Here is a 14,853-nt window from a genome sequence, read left to right as displayed (position 1 = left end):
TGTTCAGACACTCAGTTATAAAGGAAGGGGGAAGGGAACCCGATTCCCACCAAATAACTCGGGGTCCAGTAGCAGGATGAGCACTGTGTGGCTCCAAACAGCAAAGCGCAGGGTCCAGCAGTGAACGTAGTAGAACGAATGAGCAGGAAACTCCACCCCTGAGCAAGCAGGTTCCAGGCTGGGGGAGGGGAAACTATAGCTACCAAGTGACCAAGCCACATGAACTAAGGACTAAATCAAGATATGCACGGGGTATTAAAGATGTACCAAGGGAAAAATTAACTTCTACTATTCAGTGCTGATATCAGATACAAGTTTCAAGGACAAATTTTTTTTTCAAAGGCTTATTCCAGTTTCATGAGGTTAGCATGAGGACAAAATGATATTTAAGAATCAGCTCATGCAGCAGATGCCTGGCACTTGCTCAGTCCATCCAGAAGCATTTGCAGTGGGCAGTGAAGGGGCCCAATGCATGGTACTCCTGCTTGCTGATCCTCATCTGCTGGAAGGTGCACAGCAAGGCCAGGATGGAGCCACCAATCCAAACTACTTGCCCTCATGGGAAACAATGATCTTAATCTTCATTGTGCTTTGTGCTTGGGTTGTGATCTCCTGCATCCTCTCAGCAATGCCTGGATACAGCAATGCCTGGATACACAGTGGTACCACCAGACAGCACTGTCTTGGCATACAGGTCCTTGTGGATGTCCATATCATACTTTATGATGGAGTTGAAAGTGGTCTCGTGGATGTCACAGGACTCTATGTCCAGAAGGAAGCCTGGGGGAGAACCTCTGGAAACCAGAATCACTCGTTGCCCAGAGTGATCACTTGCCCATCAGGTAGCTCATAGCTCTTCTCCAACGAGAATGAAGATGCAGCAATAGACATTTCTTGCTCAAAATCTAGGGCAACATAGCACAACTTATTTTTTTTTTAATTAAATATATATTTTTTATTAGGTATTTTCTTCATTCACATTTCCAATGCTATCCCAAAAGTCCCTGTACCCTCCCTCCTAGATATTTTCTTTATTTACATTTCAAATGCTATCCTGATAGTTTCCTATACCCTCCCCCCTCCCTGCTTCCCTAGCCACCCATTCCCACTTCTTGGCCCTGGCATTTCCCTGATATAAAGTTTGCAAGACCAAGGGGCCTTTCTTCCCACTGATGGCCGACTAGGCCATCTGCTACATATGCAGCTAGAGGCAAAAGCTCTGGGCATACTGGTTAGTTCATATTGTTGTTCCACCTGTAGGGTTGTAGACTCCTTCAGCTCCTTGGGTACTTTCTCTAGCTCCTCCATTGGGGGCCCTGTGTTTCATTCTATAGATGATTGTGAGCATCAACTTCTGTATTTGCCAGGCACTGGCATAGCCTCATACGAGGCAGCTATAACAGGGTCCCTTCAGCAAAATCTTTCTGGCATATGCACTAGTGTCTGTGTTTGGTGGCTGATTATGGGATGAATCCCCGGGTGGGGCAGTCTCTGGAAGGTCCATCCTTTCATCTTAGCTCCAAACTTTGTCTCTATAATTCCTTCCATGGGTATTTTGTTCCCTATTCTAAGGAGGCATGAAGTACCCACACATTGGTCTTCCTTCTTCTTGATTTTCTTGTGTTTTGCAAATTGTATCTTGGGTATTCTAAGTTTCTGGGCTTATCAGTGAGATAACACAACTTTTTAATGTCACATAATTTCCAGCTCAGCTGTGGTAGTAAAGATGTAGCCTTATCAGATGTAGTCAGGATCTTCATGAAGTAGTGTGTTTGGTCCTGGCCAGCCAGGTCCACATGCAAGATGGCATGGGGAAGGATTTAGGCCTTGTAGATGGGCACTGTGTGTGACCCCATAACCAGAGTCCATGACAATGCCAGTGGTATGCCCAGATACGTACAAGGACAGCATCACCTGAATGGCCACACACATGGCTGGGGTATTGAAGATTTCAAATATTATCTGCATCATCTTCTGTTAGATTTGGAGTTCAGGGGGAGCATTGATGAGAGGAATGAGGTGCTTTTCAGGGGCCACACTCTGTTTGTTGTGGAAGGTGTGGTACCTGATCATCCCAGTTGGTGACAATGCTTTACTTGTCAGGACACTTCAGGCCCAGGATATCCCTTTTGCTCTGGGGTTTTTCACCTACGTAGGAGTCTTTCTAGCCTATGCCTACCATGATGCCCTCATGTCAGGGGCTCTTGATGATGGAAAGAAACACAGCCCTGATGGGTGGCACTGTTAAGAAAGCCAGCTTTGCACATTCGAGAGCCATTGTCAAAGATGAGTGTGGCAATTTCTTCATCCTTTGCAATCAGTGAAGGAAGAGGTGGCAGAGCAGCAAAAAGACATACAGGCCAGGTTGGTGGCACAGTGTGAGCATGTTTAGCCTTTTAAAATACTTCTAATGGAAGTCCTTCTTGGCAAAAAAACCTACTTCTTTTGGCAATTATTTTTTTCAGTGCAGATGTCAGATAATTTTCCTGTTATACAAAGTTTTCTTGTACTTATGTTAAATTTTGTGTCTTTGATTCATTCAAGCTAGCCTTTAGTGCTGGCAACTTGGTATGTGCTTTTAGTTTTAAAAGCTGGCTGTTGGTCATTTAGCCCTATCCTTTAGCACCTTTCTGCTAGTTGTCTTTTCTCTACAGGATCTTTTTAAAGCTCTGTGTTTTCTGGGCCTTAAGGGAGGTATTAATGATGATTATATTCATTTACCATGGTTGCCATGGAAAAGTACCCCATACTGGATGGTTGAAAATAATAGAAATTTGCAGCAAAATTTCAGAAGCCAGAACTTCAAAATTAGAGTTTCTGTCAAGTCATTATCTTTCTGGTGGCTTTTCCTTTCACCTTTTTAAAAAAGATTATATTTAAAAGTTGTATATAAGCCAGGCAGTGGTGGCGCATGCCTTTAATCCCAGCACTTGGGAGGCAGAGGCAGGCAGATTTCTGAGTTTGAGGCCAGCCTGGTCTATAGAGTGAGTTCCAGGATAGCCAGGGCTACACAGAGAAACCCTGTCTTAATAAATAAACCAAAAAAAGTATATATTATCCAGGCATAATGGCACACTCCTTTAATCCCAGCACTTGAGAGGCAGAGGCAGGTGGATCTTTCAGTTCAAGGCTAGCCTTCTCCACAGAAGAAGTTCTAAGACAGCAAGGGCTATACACAGAAATCATGTCTTGAACCCTACCCACCCCCAATTGTATACATTTATACTCTACAACATGGTGCTTTGAAATGGATAAATTGGCCTAGTATATAAGTTACCTCATGTCTAATTTTTGTGAGCTCTTCCAACATACAAGGTTTGCTGTTGATTATACCTTTCATGTGGTACAAAAGATTTTTGCACTTATTTTTGAAACTTTGTGCCCTTTAAACATTGTCCCCAGCTCCCCTGCCCAGCCCCTGGTTATAACCACAATATGCTCGGGTACCATCAGTTAAACTTTTAAAGATTTTGTGTACAACCGAGACCATGCACAATGCATTTCCATGCCTGGCTTACTTCACTTATCATAAGGTTTTCCAGATTCATTCATAATCTTAAAAAAAGAACCCAAATTTATCTCTCTTTTGTAAATATTTGCTTTTATTTTTAAATTGTGTGTGTGTGTTTCTGCATGCATGTGTACATAGGAGTGCACAAACTCACAAAGTCCAGAAGAGAGCATTGGGTCCCATAGATGGAGAGGTACAGGCAGCTATGTGCTTCTCACCATGGATACCAAAACTGACCTGGGTCCTTTATAAGAGCAACAAGCCCTCTTATTTTCAGATACATATTTCCAACCTGGGAAAGGATAGCTTGTTTCCCCATGGGAAAATGGAATCCAGGTCTTTCACACAACAGAAAAGGTTACTCACCACCACACTAAAGAGGGTGGTCTTTATCTTTTAGGGCAGAAAGATATTCTACTGTGTTTGTGACTGTTTTCTCTTGGGGTCTAGGTTGATTGTGTCATTTTGATACTGTGATTATCCTAAAATGGACCTTGTAACTGCAGGTACTTCTGAGATGTACTTATTTTATTTTTTTTTGGAAAATGGCTGGCGGGATTTTGAGGTCATATAGCCATTATATTTTTATATTTTTTGAGAACTTTCTGTTTTCCAGAATAGCTTCTCTCATTTACATTCTTACCATCAGGGTTCCTTTGGCTCTCATGCCAGCATGTATTGCTTGTTTTTTTGAATAATAGCTTTTCTCACAGGAGTGAGGTGATACCACAGTGTGGTGGTTTAATTTTCACTTGTCAGTTGCTAAGTGATGTTAAGCTTCTTTTCACAAACCTGATAAACATTTTTATTTTTTTTTTATGAAATGCCTATTCAGGTCTTCTTCTATTTTGCATCTAGGCTATCTATTTCATTGTAATTGAGTTGAATTCCTTATGCATTTTGAATATTTATCCCTTATCAAATACATAGATTGATGACATTTCCACACGTAGTGACTATCTCCTTGCTCTACTCACTGATTCTTTTTCTATACATAAGCTTTTTAGTTCAGTATAATTCAGGTTGCTGAGTTTTGCTTGAGTTACTTAGGCTTCCTATATCTAAAGAGTTCTTGCTTAGATAAATGCTATGTAGATTTTCTTCTAGCCATTTTATACTTTCTCCTCTTACATGCACATATTTAATTCATTTTGAATTTGCTTTATGTATTCAATGTGTGATAAAGTTTTAACTTTATTTTTCTGGATGTGTGATTCCATTTGCTACAAACAGTTTCTTATTGTGTCCTTTTTTGGGGGCACAATCCTCTTGTCATCAGGATTAGCCTTATTTCTAGACTTCCAACTTTGTACTGTGATACTATGTGTTTGCCTTTAGTGTCATGTTGTTTTGACTACAGTAGTTTTTTATTATGTTTTTTTCCATTAATGTATTCACTTTATAGCCCAATCACAGCCCCCCCCCCCACCCCCCACATGTCCCTTCCTCCTTCTCTGCCCTTTCACCTCTGAGAAGGGGGAAATTACCCTTGGGTACCAACCCACCCTGACATCTCAAGTTCCAGCAGTACTAGTCCCATGCTCTTCCACTGAGGCCAGACAAGGCAGTCCACTGAGGGAAACAGCGTTCTCAGGAATGCAACCGAGTCAGGGTAGGCCCCTGCTACACTTATTGCAAGACCTGCATGAAGACCAAGCTGCACCTCTCCTGCATATGTGTGTGGGGTCTAGGTCCAGCTTGTGCTCACACTTTGGTTACTGATTTAGTCTCTGGGAACCTCCAAGGGTTCAGGTTAGTTGACTCTGTTGGTCTCCAGTGGAGTTCCTATCTCCTCTGCAGCCTGCAATCCTTCCCCCAACTCTAGAACCAGACTCCCAGAGCTCCGTCCAATGTTGGGGTATATTATGTTTTAAGTTAGGTGTTGTGAGGTTTCTAGCTTCGCTCTTTTTGTTCAAGATTACTTTGGCTTTTAATGATTACTTTTGATTTAAAAAAAGTAATTTGATGTTTTTTTCTGTTTCTGTGAATAAAAATTGACACTTTGGTAGAGATTCTTTTCTCTTCTGGATCCCGTTGTTGGATGGCAACTATTATCTTACAGACGCAGTTACTCTTGAAGTCCTTTCTCTCCTTGTAGCTCTCTGTCACTTTCTTTTTGAGTATGCCTCTAGTCCAATTTCCCCCTTTTGTGAGGAAATCTACTAGTATTAAATTAGGATTCTTGTTATTTCTGCAATTTTTTTTTTATAAAATCATGTGTACAAATACCAGAGGGTTAGAAATTCAGTGTTGTATTGATGAATAGAAATCAAACCATAACAGTGATGAAAGAATGAATACATCAAGCTTTAGCAATGGTTATTCAGATAGACTCTTCAGGTATAAATTTGTAAGGATTATTTTTCTACTCATTATAATATGTAATGTTTATTGCTGGGAAAGGTGTACAAAAGTTGCTCTTTTACTTTAGAAGAATAGATCACGGTTATGATTTAATAATCTATTTTTAAGAGGGAAGGTTATTACTTTTGTTAAAAAAGTGTTAGAAGGGCCTTAAGCTGATAACAAGAACTTAACCTACAGCTTCTTGGAGCAATAGCCAACAGATTTGCTGATGGACAGTGTTTGCTCAGTATGGCGTTTAATCTCCAATATCAATGTGACTAGATTTGGCATCGCCATGGAAACACACCTTTTGCTGTTTCTATGAGACTGCTTACAGAAAAGTTAGCTAGTGAGAGAAGAATCACTCTGAATGTGGGCAGTAGAATCTGTGGGGTGGAGTCCCAGACTGAATCAAAAGGAGAAGATGAGCTGAGCACTAACTAGCATGCATCTCTCTATGCTTCCTGACTGAGAGACGGAATAACCAGCAACCTCCGACTCTTACCATTGTAGAAATAATTGCTGCTGTTTCTCCACCATGGTAGATCAAACAGTACAAACCATTATAAATGCTTTCTTCTTCCTCCACCCCCATCTCCTGTGCGTGCTCATGTATTTAAGCTTGTGTGATTATGTGGAAAGCAGAGATTTACTTCAGTGTCTTCCTCAATGGTTTCTCCACATTTTTTCTTAGACATAGAATAATAGACTATAACTAAACTTGAAGCTTAATGTTTTTGGTAGGATGGCTGGTCAGCAAGCCCCTGGGATCCATCTAACTCTGTCCACCAGCACTGGGATTGCAAGTGCCTGCAAGAAGACATGGCTCATTCAAAGGGTTTGTGTACCACAAACACTTTACCTGCCAGGCCTTCTCTGCCTCTTTACTTGCTTATAGTCAGCTGTTTGTTCACAACAGTGGGGAAAGTGCTAACCGTGCCCAGTACATAAAAGGAGTATCCAGAGTGGAGGTGAAGATGATCATCCTTATTAACAATAGCTGTTATTTGTTAAGCTGAGCTAAGGACTTCATTTGCATCTTATTGAGATACCCCAAGACTGGATACAAACATTTTTTTTCATTATATAGATGAATCTTAAATGAGGTCAAGAATGAAGTTACTTGTTCTGTGTTGTGATAAAAAGCTCACAAAGTGGGGATCCCAACTTAAACTAATTTGGAAGCTCAGTTAAAAAAATTAATTTAAATATTTTACTTATTCACTTTACATCCTGCTCACTGATCCCTTCCCAGTTACCCCCTCCCACAGTCCTTCCCCCATTCTCCCTCCCCTTCTTGTCTGAGTGAGTGGGGCTCCCTGGGTATCCCTGTACCCTAAGTACTTCAGTTCTCTGTGAGGCTGGGTACTTTCTGTTCCACTGAGACAATGCAGCCCAGCTCGAAGGACATATCTCATGTACACTCCCTGCTCCAGTTGTTCGGGACCCACATGAACACCAAATTGCACATCTGCCATATATAATGTATAGATACATATGTTTTAAGTTACTGCACGTTTAAAAAAAATCTCAATTTTATCTTCCTTTGATAAAACATCTATTGAACATCTAATGTAACATTTTAATGGTTAGTGCCTTGGAGACAGCCTCTGTTGTTGAGCAGAACTGGTGCTGGGGTGAACCAATCCTATTGTTTTGTCTTTTGTTACATGGTAAGTGGTTCAAAACTCTTGGCTCAAAATTGTATATTAATTCATGGGCAAGTCAGTGCCACTGATCACTTTTAAGCAGGGTAGAGACTTGATTAAGTTATTTAGGAGCTATGCATTGTGTTCTGTTTGTCTTAGAGATTTTTGTCCACCAATTTAAAAATCTTATTTTTTATACTTAATTTCTATCAGTGGTTCTTAGCCTTCCTAATGCTGTGACCCTTTAATACAGTTCCTCATGTTGTTGTGACCCCAACCATAAATTATTTTCATTACTCCTTCATAACTATAATTTTGCTACTGCTATGAATTGTAACATAAACATCCAATATGCAGAATATCTGATATGTGACCCCTATTGAAGTTATGACTCACAGGTTGAGAACCACTGATCTATATGGTGATTATGATCATATTTAGAAAGGAAGGAGTTCTTAATTATCACTTATAGTTGGATAGCTCAGACTGATAGCAAAAATTTTCCACATTGTAAACTTGTTGGCAGTAGGGACTCTATCTATTGGATAACACTCACTGCATTTTAAACTTCTATAACTACAATAAATATAGATGTGAGAGATGAGGCAGAACCAGGACCATGGAGACCATTGTTCTCCATTGTTTGATATTGTACTTCATGCTGGCTGCTCTGAGAGAAAATGGCAGACAGAGGTCCTCTTTGTCCCTCCCCTAGATCTGAATAATATTTTCCAAAAAGACTTGTGTTTCCATTCTCAGAAAGATACAGGTCAGATTCCAAGGCCTGACTCTGTGACCTTTTCTCTGTGCTCCTTGCAGAGGCAGTGAACATAATGTGTTATCTGATCTGTCATTTCTGTCACCAAGCCATTGTCACAAAGCCTATGGTGCTGACAGTTTTGTTAGTTTTTTGCTTGGCCTCTCCCCAGTGGAGCAAGGCATAGGATAGCATGCCTACTCAGAACACATGACATCTAAAATGCTTCAAAAGCTGAAATCCTTTATATATTAATACAATGGAACAAATAGAAATTTATATGCCTGACTTCATATGATGTCATAACATGGGCACATTAAAATATTGTATAAAATTATTTTTAGGCTATGTGCTTTAGGTATATATGATACATATACAGATTTTATGTTTAGACATGGGGCCCATTCCCAAGCTTTCTCATGATATGTATGAAAATATTCTAAAATCTAAAAAAAAAATCCAAATTCTGATCCAAGGCATCCTGGATAAAGGATAATTAATCTGTATAGGAGTGTTTGTGTTCTATGGGAAGGCTCCTTCAGAAATAGGAATGTATAACCATTGTCCGCCCTTTATAGAATAATCCATAGAAATATAAGGATGATGGCTCTTTGTTTCCTCCCAGGAATTAGAAGCAGGATTCATTTTAACCACTTGGCTCGAAGGAGCAGTGAGGTTGGAAAAGCCTAGGCTGGAGGTCTAGCAATCTTAGGTCTCATTTAGACTCTGCTTCAGACTAGAGCTGAGCTGTACATTCATCTTCTGAAAGACTCAGTTTCTTCCCATTCAAAGGGATGGAAAAGATTGTCCCCACTCAGAAATGTCTGAGAAAATGGGTCCAAAGGAAGTGTCTTGGGATTTCATGACAAAAAACTAAGACACTATCCTACTAAAGAAAGTAATGGAAAGCCTGCAGGAGTTTGGAAGAAGCACTTTACGTCTTTATAAAAATGTATGTGGACACTTTCTTCTTTTGACAAAAAAACATGTTTGAAAAGGAAGGTTAGAAAAATGCAGGAAGAAGGGAGTCTGCTCTTTGGTGTGATAAGAAAGAGAGGCACTTGGCCATTGTAATGTTTTTGTTCCTTCTCTGCCCTGTGATTAAGTGCATGACATAGGGATCTTAGCAGTCTACTGGGAGGAGGACGGTCTCTCCATTTTCTTGGCATAGACTTGACAGTGACTTTTCTAAGACTGCTGTTCAGTTAAATTCATAGTGACTTTCTGTTACACATCTGTACACCCTTGATGTGCTTCTCCATTCCTCTGGGGCACATGGTTAACTTTGTGATCTAGCTGGTCCTGGCTAAAGGATGGGAGTGTGGCTTTGTAAAATAGTCCAGTTGTCCATTCTTTTCTGAAACCACTGTAATTTTCCCCTTCCTTCTAGGTATCTTTCTGGTTAGGTATACAAACATTTAGACTGTAGTAAGTAAGCTTTCTGAACCAGAAGATTGCTTTTTGCCCCCACTCGTTGTTATAAAGATGCTTTGTTCAGTAGCTGGCACAGGAAAGATGCATCTTGAGGAACACAATTGGACTAAAGTCTTCTGGGTGGCTAGAAAATAGGCATGTCTTTAAATTAATGCTTTTATTTTATTTTATTTTATTTTATCTATGCAGGTGTTTTCCTTTCATGAATGTGTAGCATGTATGTGTCTGGTGCCTGCTGACATTCAAAGAGCATATTTGAACCCTTGTACTAGAGTCAGGAATAGTTGTGAGGCACCATGTGGGTTCAGGGCATTGAATCTGAGTCCTTTACAAGAATACTAAGTACTTGTAACCATGGAACCATCTCTCCAGGCCCATTTTTTATTGCATTTTTGTTGTTGTTGTTGAGTAGCCTCAGAGCTGAGAATGACCTTGAACTCTTGATCCATAGCAAGTGAAATCAATGCTTTTAAGTTATCTTTTGAACTTCCCAGCTTTAGGTACTGGGTAGGGATACAGGTCCTAAGAACACAGTAGGTGATCCATAGCTTCATTACAAAAATATTTTTAGAGGTTTGGTTCTTACAAGGACAACTAGTAAAGCTTGTGACAGGATGGAAGTTTTTAGTCTGGAGTCTAGGTCTCTTGTAACAAAGGCAGTCACCAAGCTGTTTTTCTTGTTTAAGTGGGAGAGACTTGAAATCCTCACTGGATTTTGTGGTAGGACTGCATAACAAAGCATATAGACACAAGCAAATGTAAGAATTAAGTTGGGTATAAGTTATCCTGATAATTCAAGGGTAGAAAACTGGGAAGAACAACTCACTGGACCCAGGCCAGTATTCAGTGACTCAAATAATTCTAAGAAAGTGACGAGGAAGATTATAATGCTATAAAACAAAGAGGTAAGCCATTAAGAAGAGAAGCATGGTCTAGAGAGATGGTTCAGATGTTAGGAGTACAGGTTACTCTTCCCAAAGGGCCCTAGATCAATTTCCAGCACCACATGAGAGCTTACATCAATCCTGTGGTATCTTCTGTGGTCACCACATGCATGTAGTACACAGACAGCTATGTAGGCCAAACATTCCCACATGTAAAATAATTAGACAAATAACTAAAATAAAAAAGAATCACATTTTTCCTGCAGGAAGTAGACAAAGAGAGATGAGAACCATGTTGAGGGCTATACCACTACAAGATCACAGATAATAGTCTACTTGTAAAGCATCCTAAAGGTTGTCAAGTGTTAATATTGTGTATGTTCGGGGAAGGAGATAAACCTTTTCTTTGATGTGGCTAGTAGCTTAAAGAAAGTGAAGTGCATACTCAAGGAATCAGCCCAGTGTTGAGGTAAAGAAGTGAGTTGGAGATATTTGTGATGTTGAACAACTTCTATTGTTCTGAGAGATCCCCATGACACCACTAAGCATGATGGGATTAAATGGACTGGGCTCACTGAAGAGCAAGGGGATTATTGACTAGTTCATGGCCTGTAGAAGGAAAAGTAAGAGACTGGCTTCAATACCCTAGAACATTCATAAGCAGTATAATAGGCAGGCCAAAATATGCCTAAGATTTCACACTTGATCTTAGCCAAAAGGCTGAGAAGTGATAAGATTTCAGTCTTGTGGGACGCCTGACTAGTCAGCAAGAAAGACACCACAATAGGATCCTTCTGCACACGTTTATTGGGCTGCGCATTGACTGTCTAGGCGAAAGACCCCGAGCCCTGGGCCTCTCATTCTTATATACTATCAGTTCCCATCCACTCACAGCAGGCCACATCACCTCACCAGGTACGCAGCTTCAGCTAATCAGGGCAGCAGGGGCATATCTCCACCAAAATGGCTTCGCCAGTAACCTGGTACACCTGTGCAGCTCTCACGATGTTTGTAGTTAATATGAGGAAGTCAGGTGCAAGTCATAAGACTTAGCTGCAGTCCCTGGCGCCTTTGGGACTGCCGCCACACCCGCTCCCCACACAGTCTGTCCTATTTGCAAACAGGAACTGATTCAGTGAACTAGATTGCACAGGCAGACTCTGGATGATTTAAATATTAAATTGTTTATCGAGTTGTTAGTGAACACAGATTAGTTGTAAAGGCCGAGAAGATGTGAGCCAGGTCAAAATCACACCATGAAACATTAGAAGAGAAAGCACCTGCTGGTGAGTACCACTGAGTATTGAAAGCCAGTTTGTGCAGTTGATGTTTCTTGCACATGGCTTTGCAGTAGTATATTGTGAGCAAGAAAGGAGTAACCCTTTACCTCTTTTTTTCCCTTTGCTTCAAAAAGTGTCTGAATCTGTTTCTGATATGGGAATAACAGCTGCCTATGGCAAGAGATTTGGAGAAAGCAAGTGTGTGGCATGGTTAGCTATTATGGAATGGGCATTTTCTCTCCCTGACCCACATTAGCACTTGTTAAGTGAAAGTGTCTCTAAATCCAGAAAGCCCCAAGAACCGTATATGTGTCCTATTCATTTCCTATGTTGTAAGCCCACAAGATTCCTTGGCCCGTGAGCTCCTGCACACTGGTTTTCTAGGGAGAGGTTAGCTTCCACAGTCAGGATGTCAACCCCTCTATCACAAAAGAATGTCTCATGTTAGAAGCTACAGTCCCAGCCCAGGTCTTAATATGACGATAGATCCTTAATGTTTTCCTAGGTAGACACTCTGTTCCTCCAGGTGAATGTCACTTAAGAGCCTTTCAAGTAGTCCTTTTGAAATAATCCAACGTAAAAACAAAAGGCTTATTTTATCTTAGTGGAGCTCCAAAAATCAGTCCTCTTCTTGAGTTCACAAAGGTGTTCTTCCCTGCTGACCACAGGGCAATTTTCAGAGAGGGTCTTACTTAAGTTGCACTCTTAGAAAGTCAAAGAAAGCTGCAATTTTGATGCGTTTAGAATTGAGAAGGGGTGGTTGCTGAGCCATTGGTGAGCTTGTGAGCTGGTGAGCAACCCAGTTCCTAGAAAAGCTCCAATTTGATTTGATTTTTATTTGCTGCTTAGGATCAAACCTCAGGCTTTGCACATACTTCGCATGTACTCTACTAGTGAGTGACACCCCTGAAAAATGTCAGTCTTGAAATGTGGAGTAGTCTGTTCCTACAGTAGACAGCACATAGTATTAAATTAGTCAACCAAGCAAGCAAGCAATCAACCAATCGATCAACTACGCACACAACGTGTGTCTGTGTATGTGTTTGTGTATACGTATGTCTGTATATAAGCATGCATTTTGTGTGTATGTAAATATGTGTGTGAATGCATGTGTATGTGTGTGTCTGTAAGCCAGAGGTTGTCATAATCTTATCATTTGCCTACATCAACTTTTGAGACAGGGTCACTTACTTAACTGGAGGTCATCGCTTTGTGTAGACTGGCTGGCCTACAGGCTCCAGGGGTCCCCCGCCTCCACCTTCCCAATGCAGAGATTATTGTAATGTGTCACTGTGCTTGGCTTTTATCTGAATTTTGTTTATCAGAAGTCAGTGTCTCAGGCATTCATTGGCAAGCACTAACTGAACCATTTTCCAGCACTAGGTATAGGTATAGGTATAGGTATAGGTATAGGTATAGGTATAGGTATAGATCTATGTATATTGTATTTTTTAAAAATGAGAGGCAGTATAGACTCTGGGGGAAAAATACATATTTTTGGGTGGGAGGGTCAAGGCAGATTTTTATTTAATTTATGAGAAACTATGTTGCCATTGAAAATATAGGTAATTATGATAAACCTCATTTATTCATTCAGCTGTTAAATCCATCTGTCAAGTAAATTCACAAGTTCCTACCTTGAAGATTTGTGACAAATCAAATGAGATGATAAAAGGAAAGTGATTGGTGTGTCTTAAATACTCTATCACAAGTATCTGTAAGTGATGTTTGTTATAAAACTGTAATTTTTATAGGAAGGGTTGCCCATCGCCTCTCCATCTGCACCACCTGTCTCTTCATCATGGTCCAGGCTGTTACCATAAGTCCCGGGACCACCCTTTGGAGAAAACTCAAACCACAAACAGCACGGCGTGTTCTTGCCTTTCCTCTCCCCTTTTGGATCTTTAATTCCCTGATAAGCTCCAACTTGTTTCACAGCAGCCAGTAGCATGAACAGGTCAGTAGTTGGGATGATTACTGGCTATAATCTATACGCTGACATTCAGGCACACAGTTAAGTGAACGTTCCTTTCTCTCATGGCTCTTCATGATGTCATTTTCCAAAGTCTCATGGGCTGGAGCAGGGGGTCTATGGTTCTTCATCTGTATAAACATCATGTCTTTGTGCTCTATCCTCACAGCTCCAGGTCTGGAAACAATTCCAGGCCAGAAATCAGAGCTACCCAGAGGGTTCTCACTCTCATGACCTGTTTTCTTTTCTTTTCTTTGGCAGATTTCATTTTCGCCAAATTTGGCAGAAGTTCCACAGTGACACATGACTTCACAACACTAAATATTCAAGCATTTTTAGAACTTAGTTATGATTGTCTCAGCCTCTTTGTCCTGATCATCAGGGATATTTGTGTCCCTAAGCCCTGCTGTGTCCCCTGAATAATATGAAATTCCTTCTCTCAACCAGTTCTTTGTGAACAAAGACTATAAACACTAGAATTGTTGTGCTTTATCATTCTAATGTAGCATAGCAATAAATGGTTAAGATAGAAAAAAGAAAGAAAGGAAGGAAGGAAGGAAGACAGACAACTTAGCAGGGGGCAGAGATTGGGAACCAGTAAGGCAGTAGTAGATTATAAGTAAGAATAGTAGATTAGAGGTAAAATGAAAGTAGAGGGATAGAATAGTGAGGATTAATAAGCTTAAATAGCAAAGAGCTTGGGAGAATGGAAAAATCAGGGGTAAGGAAAAAAGCTAACTCAAACAAATAATGTGCAGAAAGTCATATAGAAGCCTGTGATCTCACAAATCAATTAAAAAACATTGGAGGGTATTAGAATTCATGTGATATGAAAGAAGAATTGCAAATATTGGGAGTTAAAGGATTGAGCAAGGATAAGGATTAGGAGATGGGGTATGGAGGTGTAGAGGGGAGATAAACCACACTCAAGAATCTGGGAAAAGGTAAACCCTTTAAACCCCGCTAGTTAATATGCTCATTGAAAATGGAACTTCAAAATGATTCCAATGGAATTACCCT

The 14,853-nt window shown here is 40.4% G+C and overlaps 3 pseudogenes; 1 reads left to right on the top strand and 2 right to left on the bottom strand.

Annotated features, from left to right (window-relative positions):
* Window positions 1–424: 424 nt before the first annotated feature.
* On the bottom strand, window positions 425–921 carry LOC110295739 (annotated as a pseudogene).
* A 771-nt stretch (window positions 922–1,692) lies between these two features.
* Window positions 1,693–2,267, bottom strand: LOC110295738 (annotated as a pseudogene).
* An 8,044-nt stretch (window positions 2,268–10,311) lies between these two features.
* On the top strand, window positions 10,312–14,252 carry LOC110295737 (annotated as a pseudogene).
* The last annotated feature ends 601 nt before the right edge of the window (window positions 14,253–14,853 follow it).

Source organism: Mus caroli, chromosome 6, assembly GCF_900094665.2.
Source record: "Mus caroli chromosome 6, CAROLI_EIJ_v1.1, whole genome shotgun sequence".
Taxonomy (NCBI): Eukaryota; Metazoa; Chordata; class Mammalia; order Rodentia; family Muridae; genus Mus; species Mus caroli.
The sequence above is the reverse complement of the archived record's forward strand: the minus strand, read 5'-3'. Positions and strand labels throughout refer to the sequence as shown.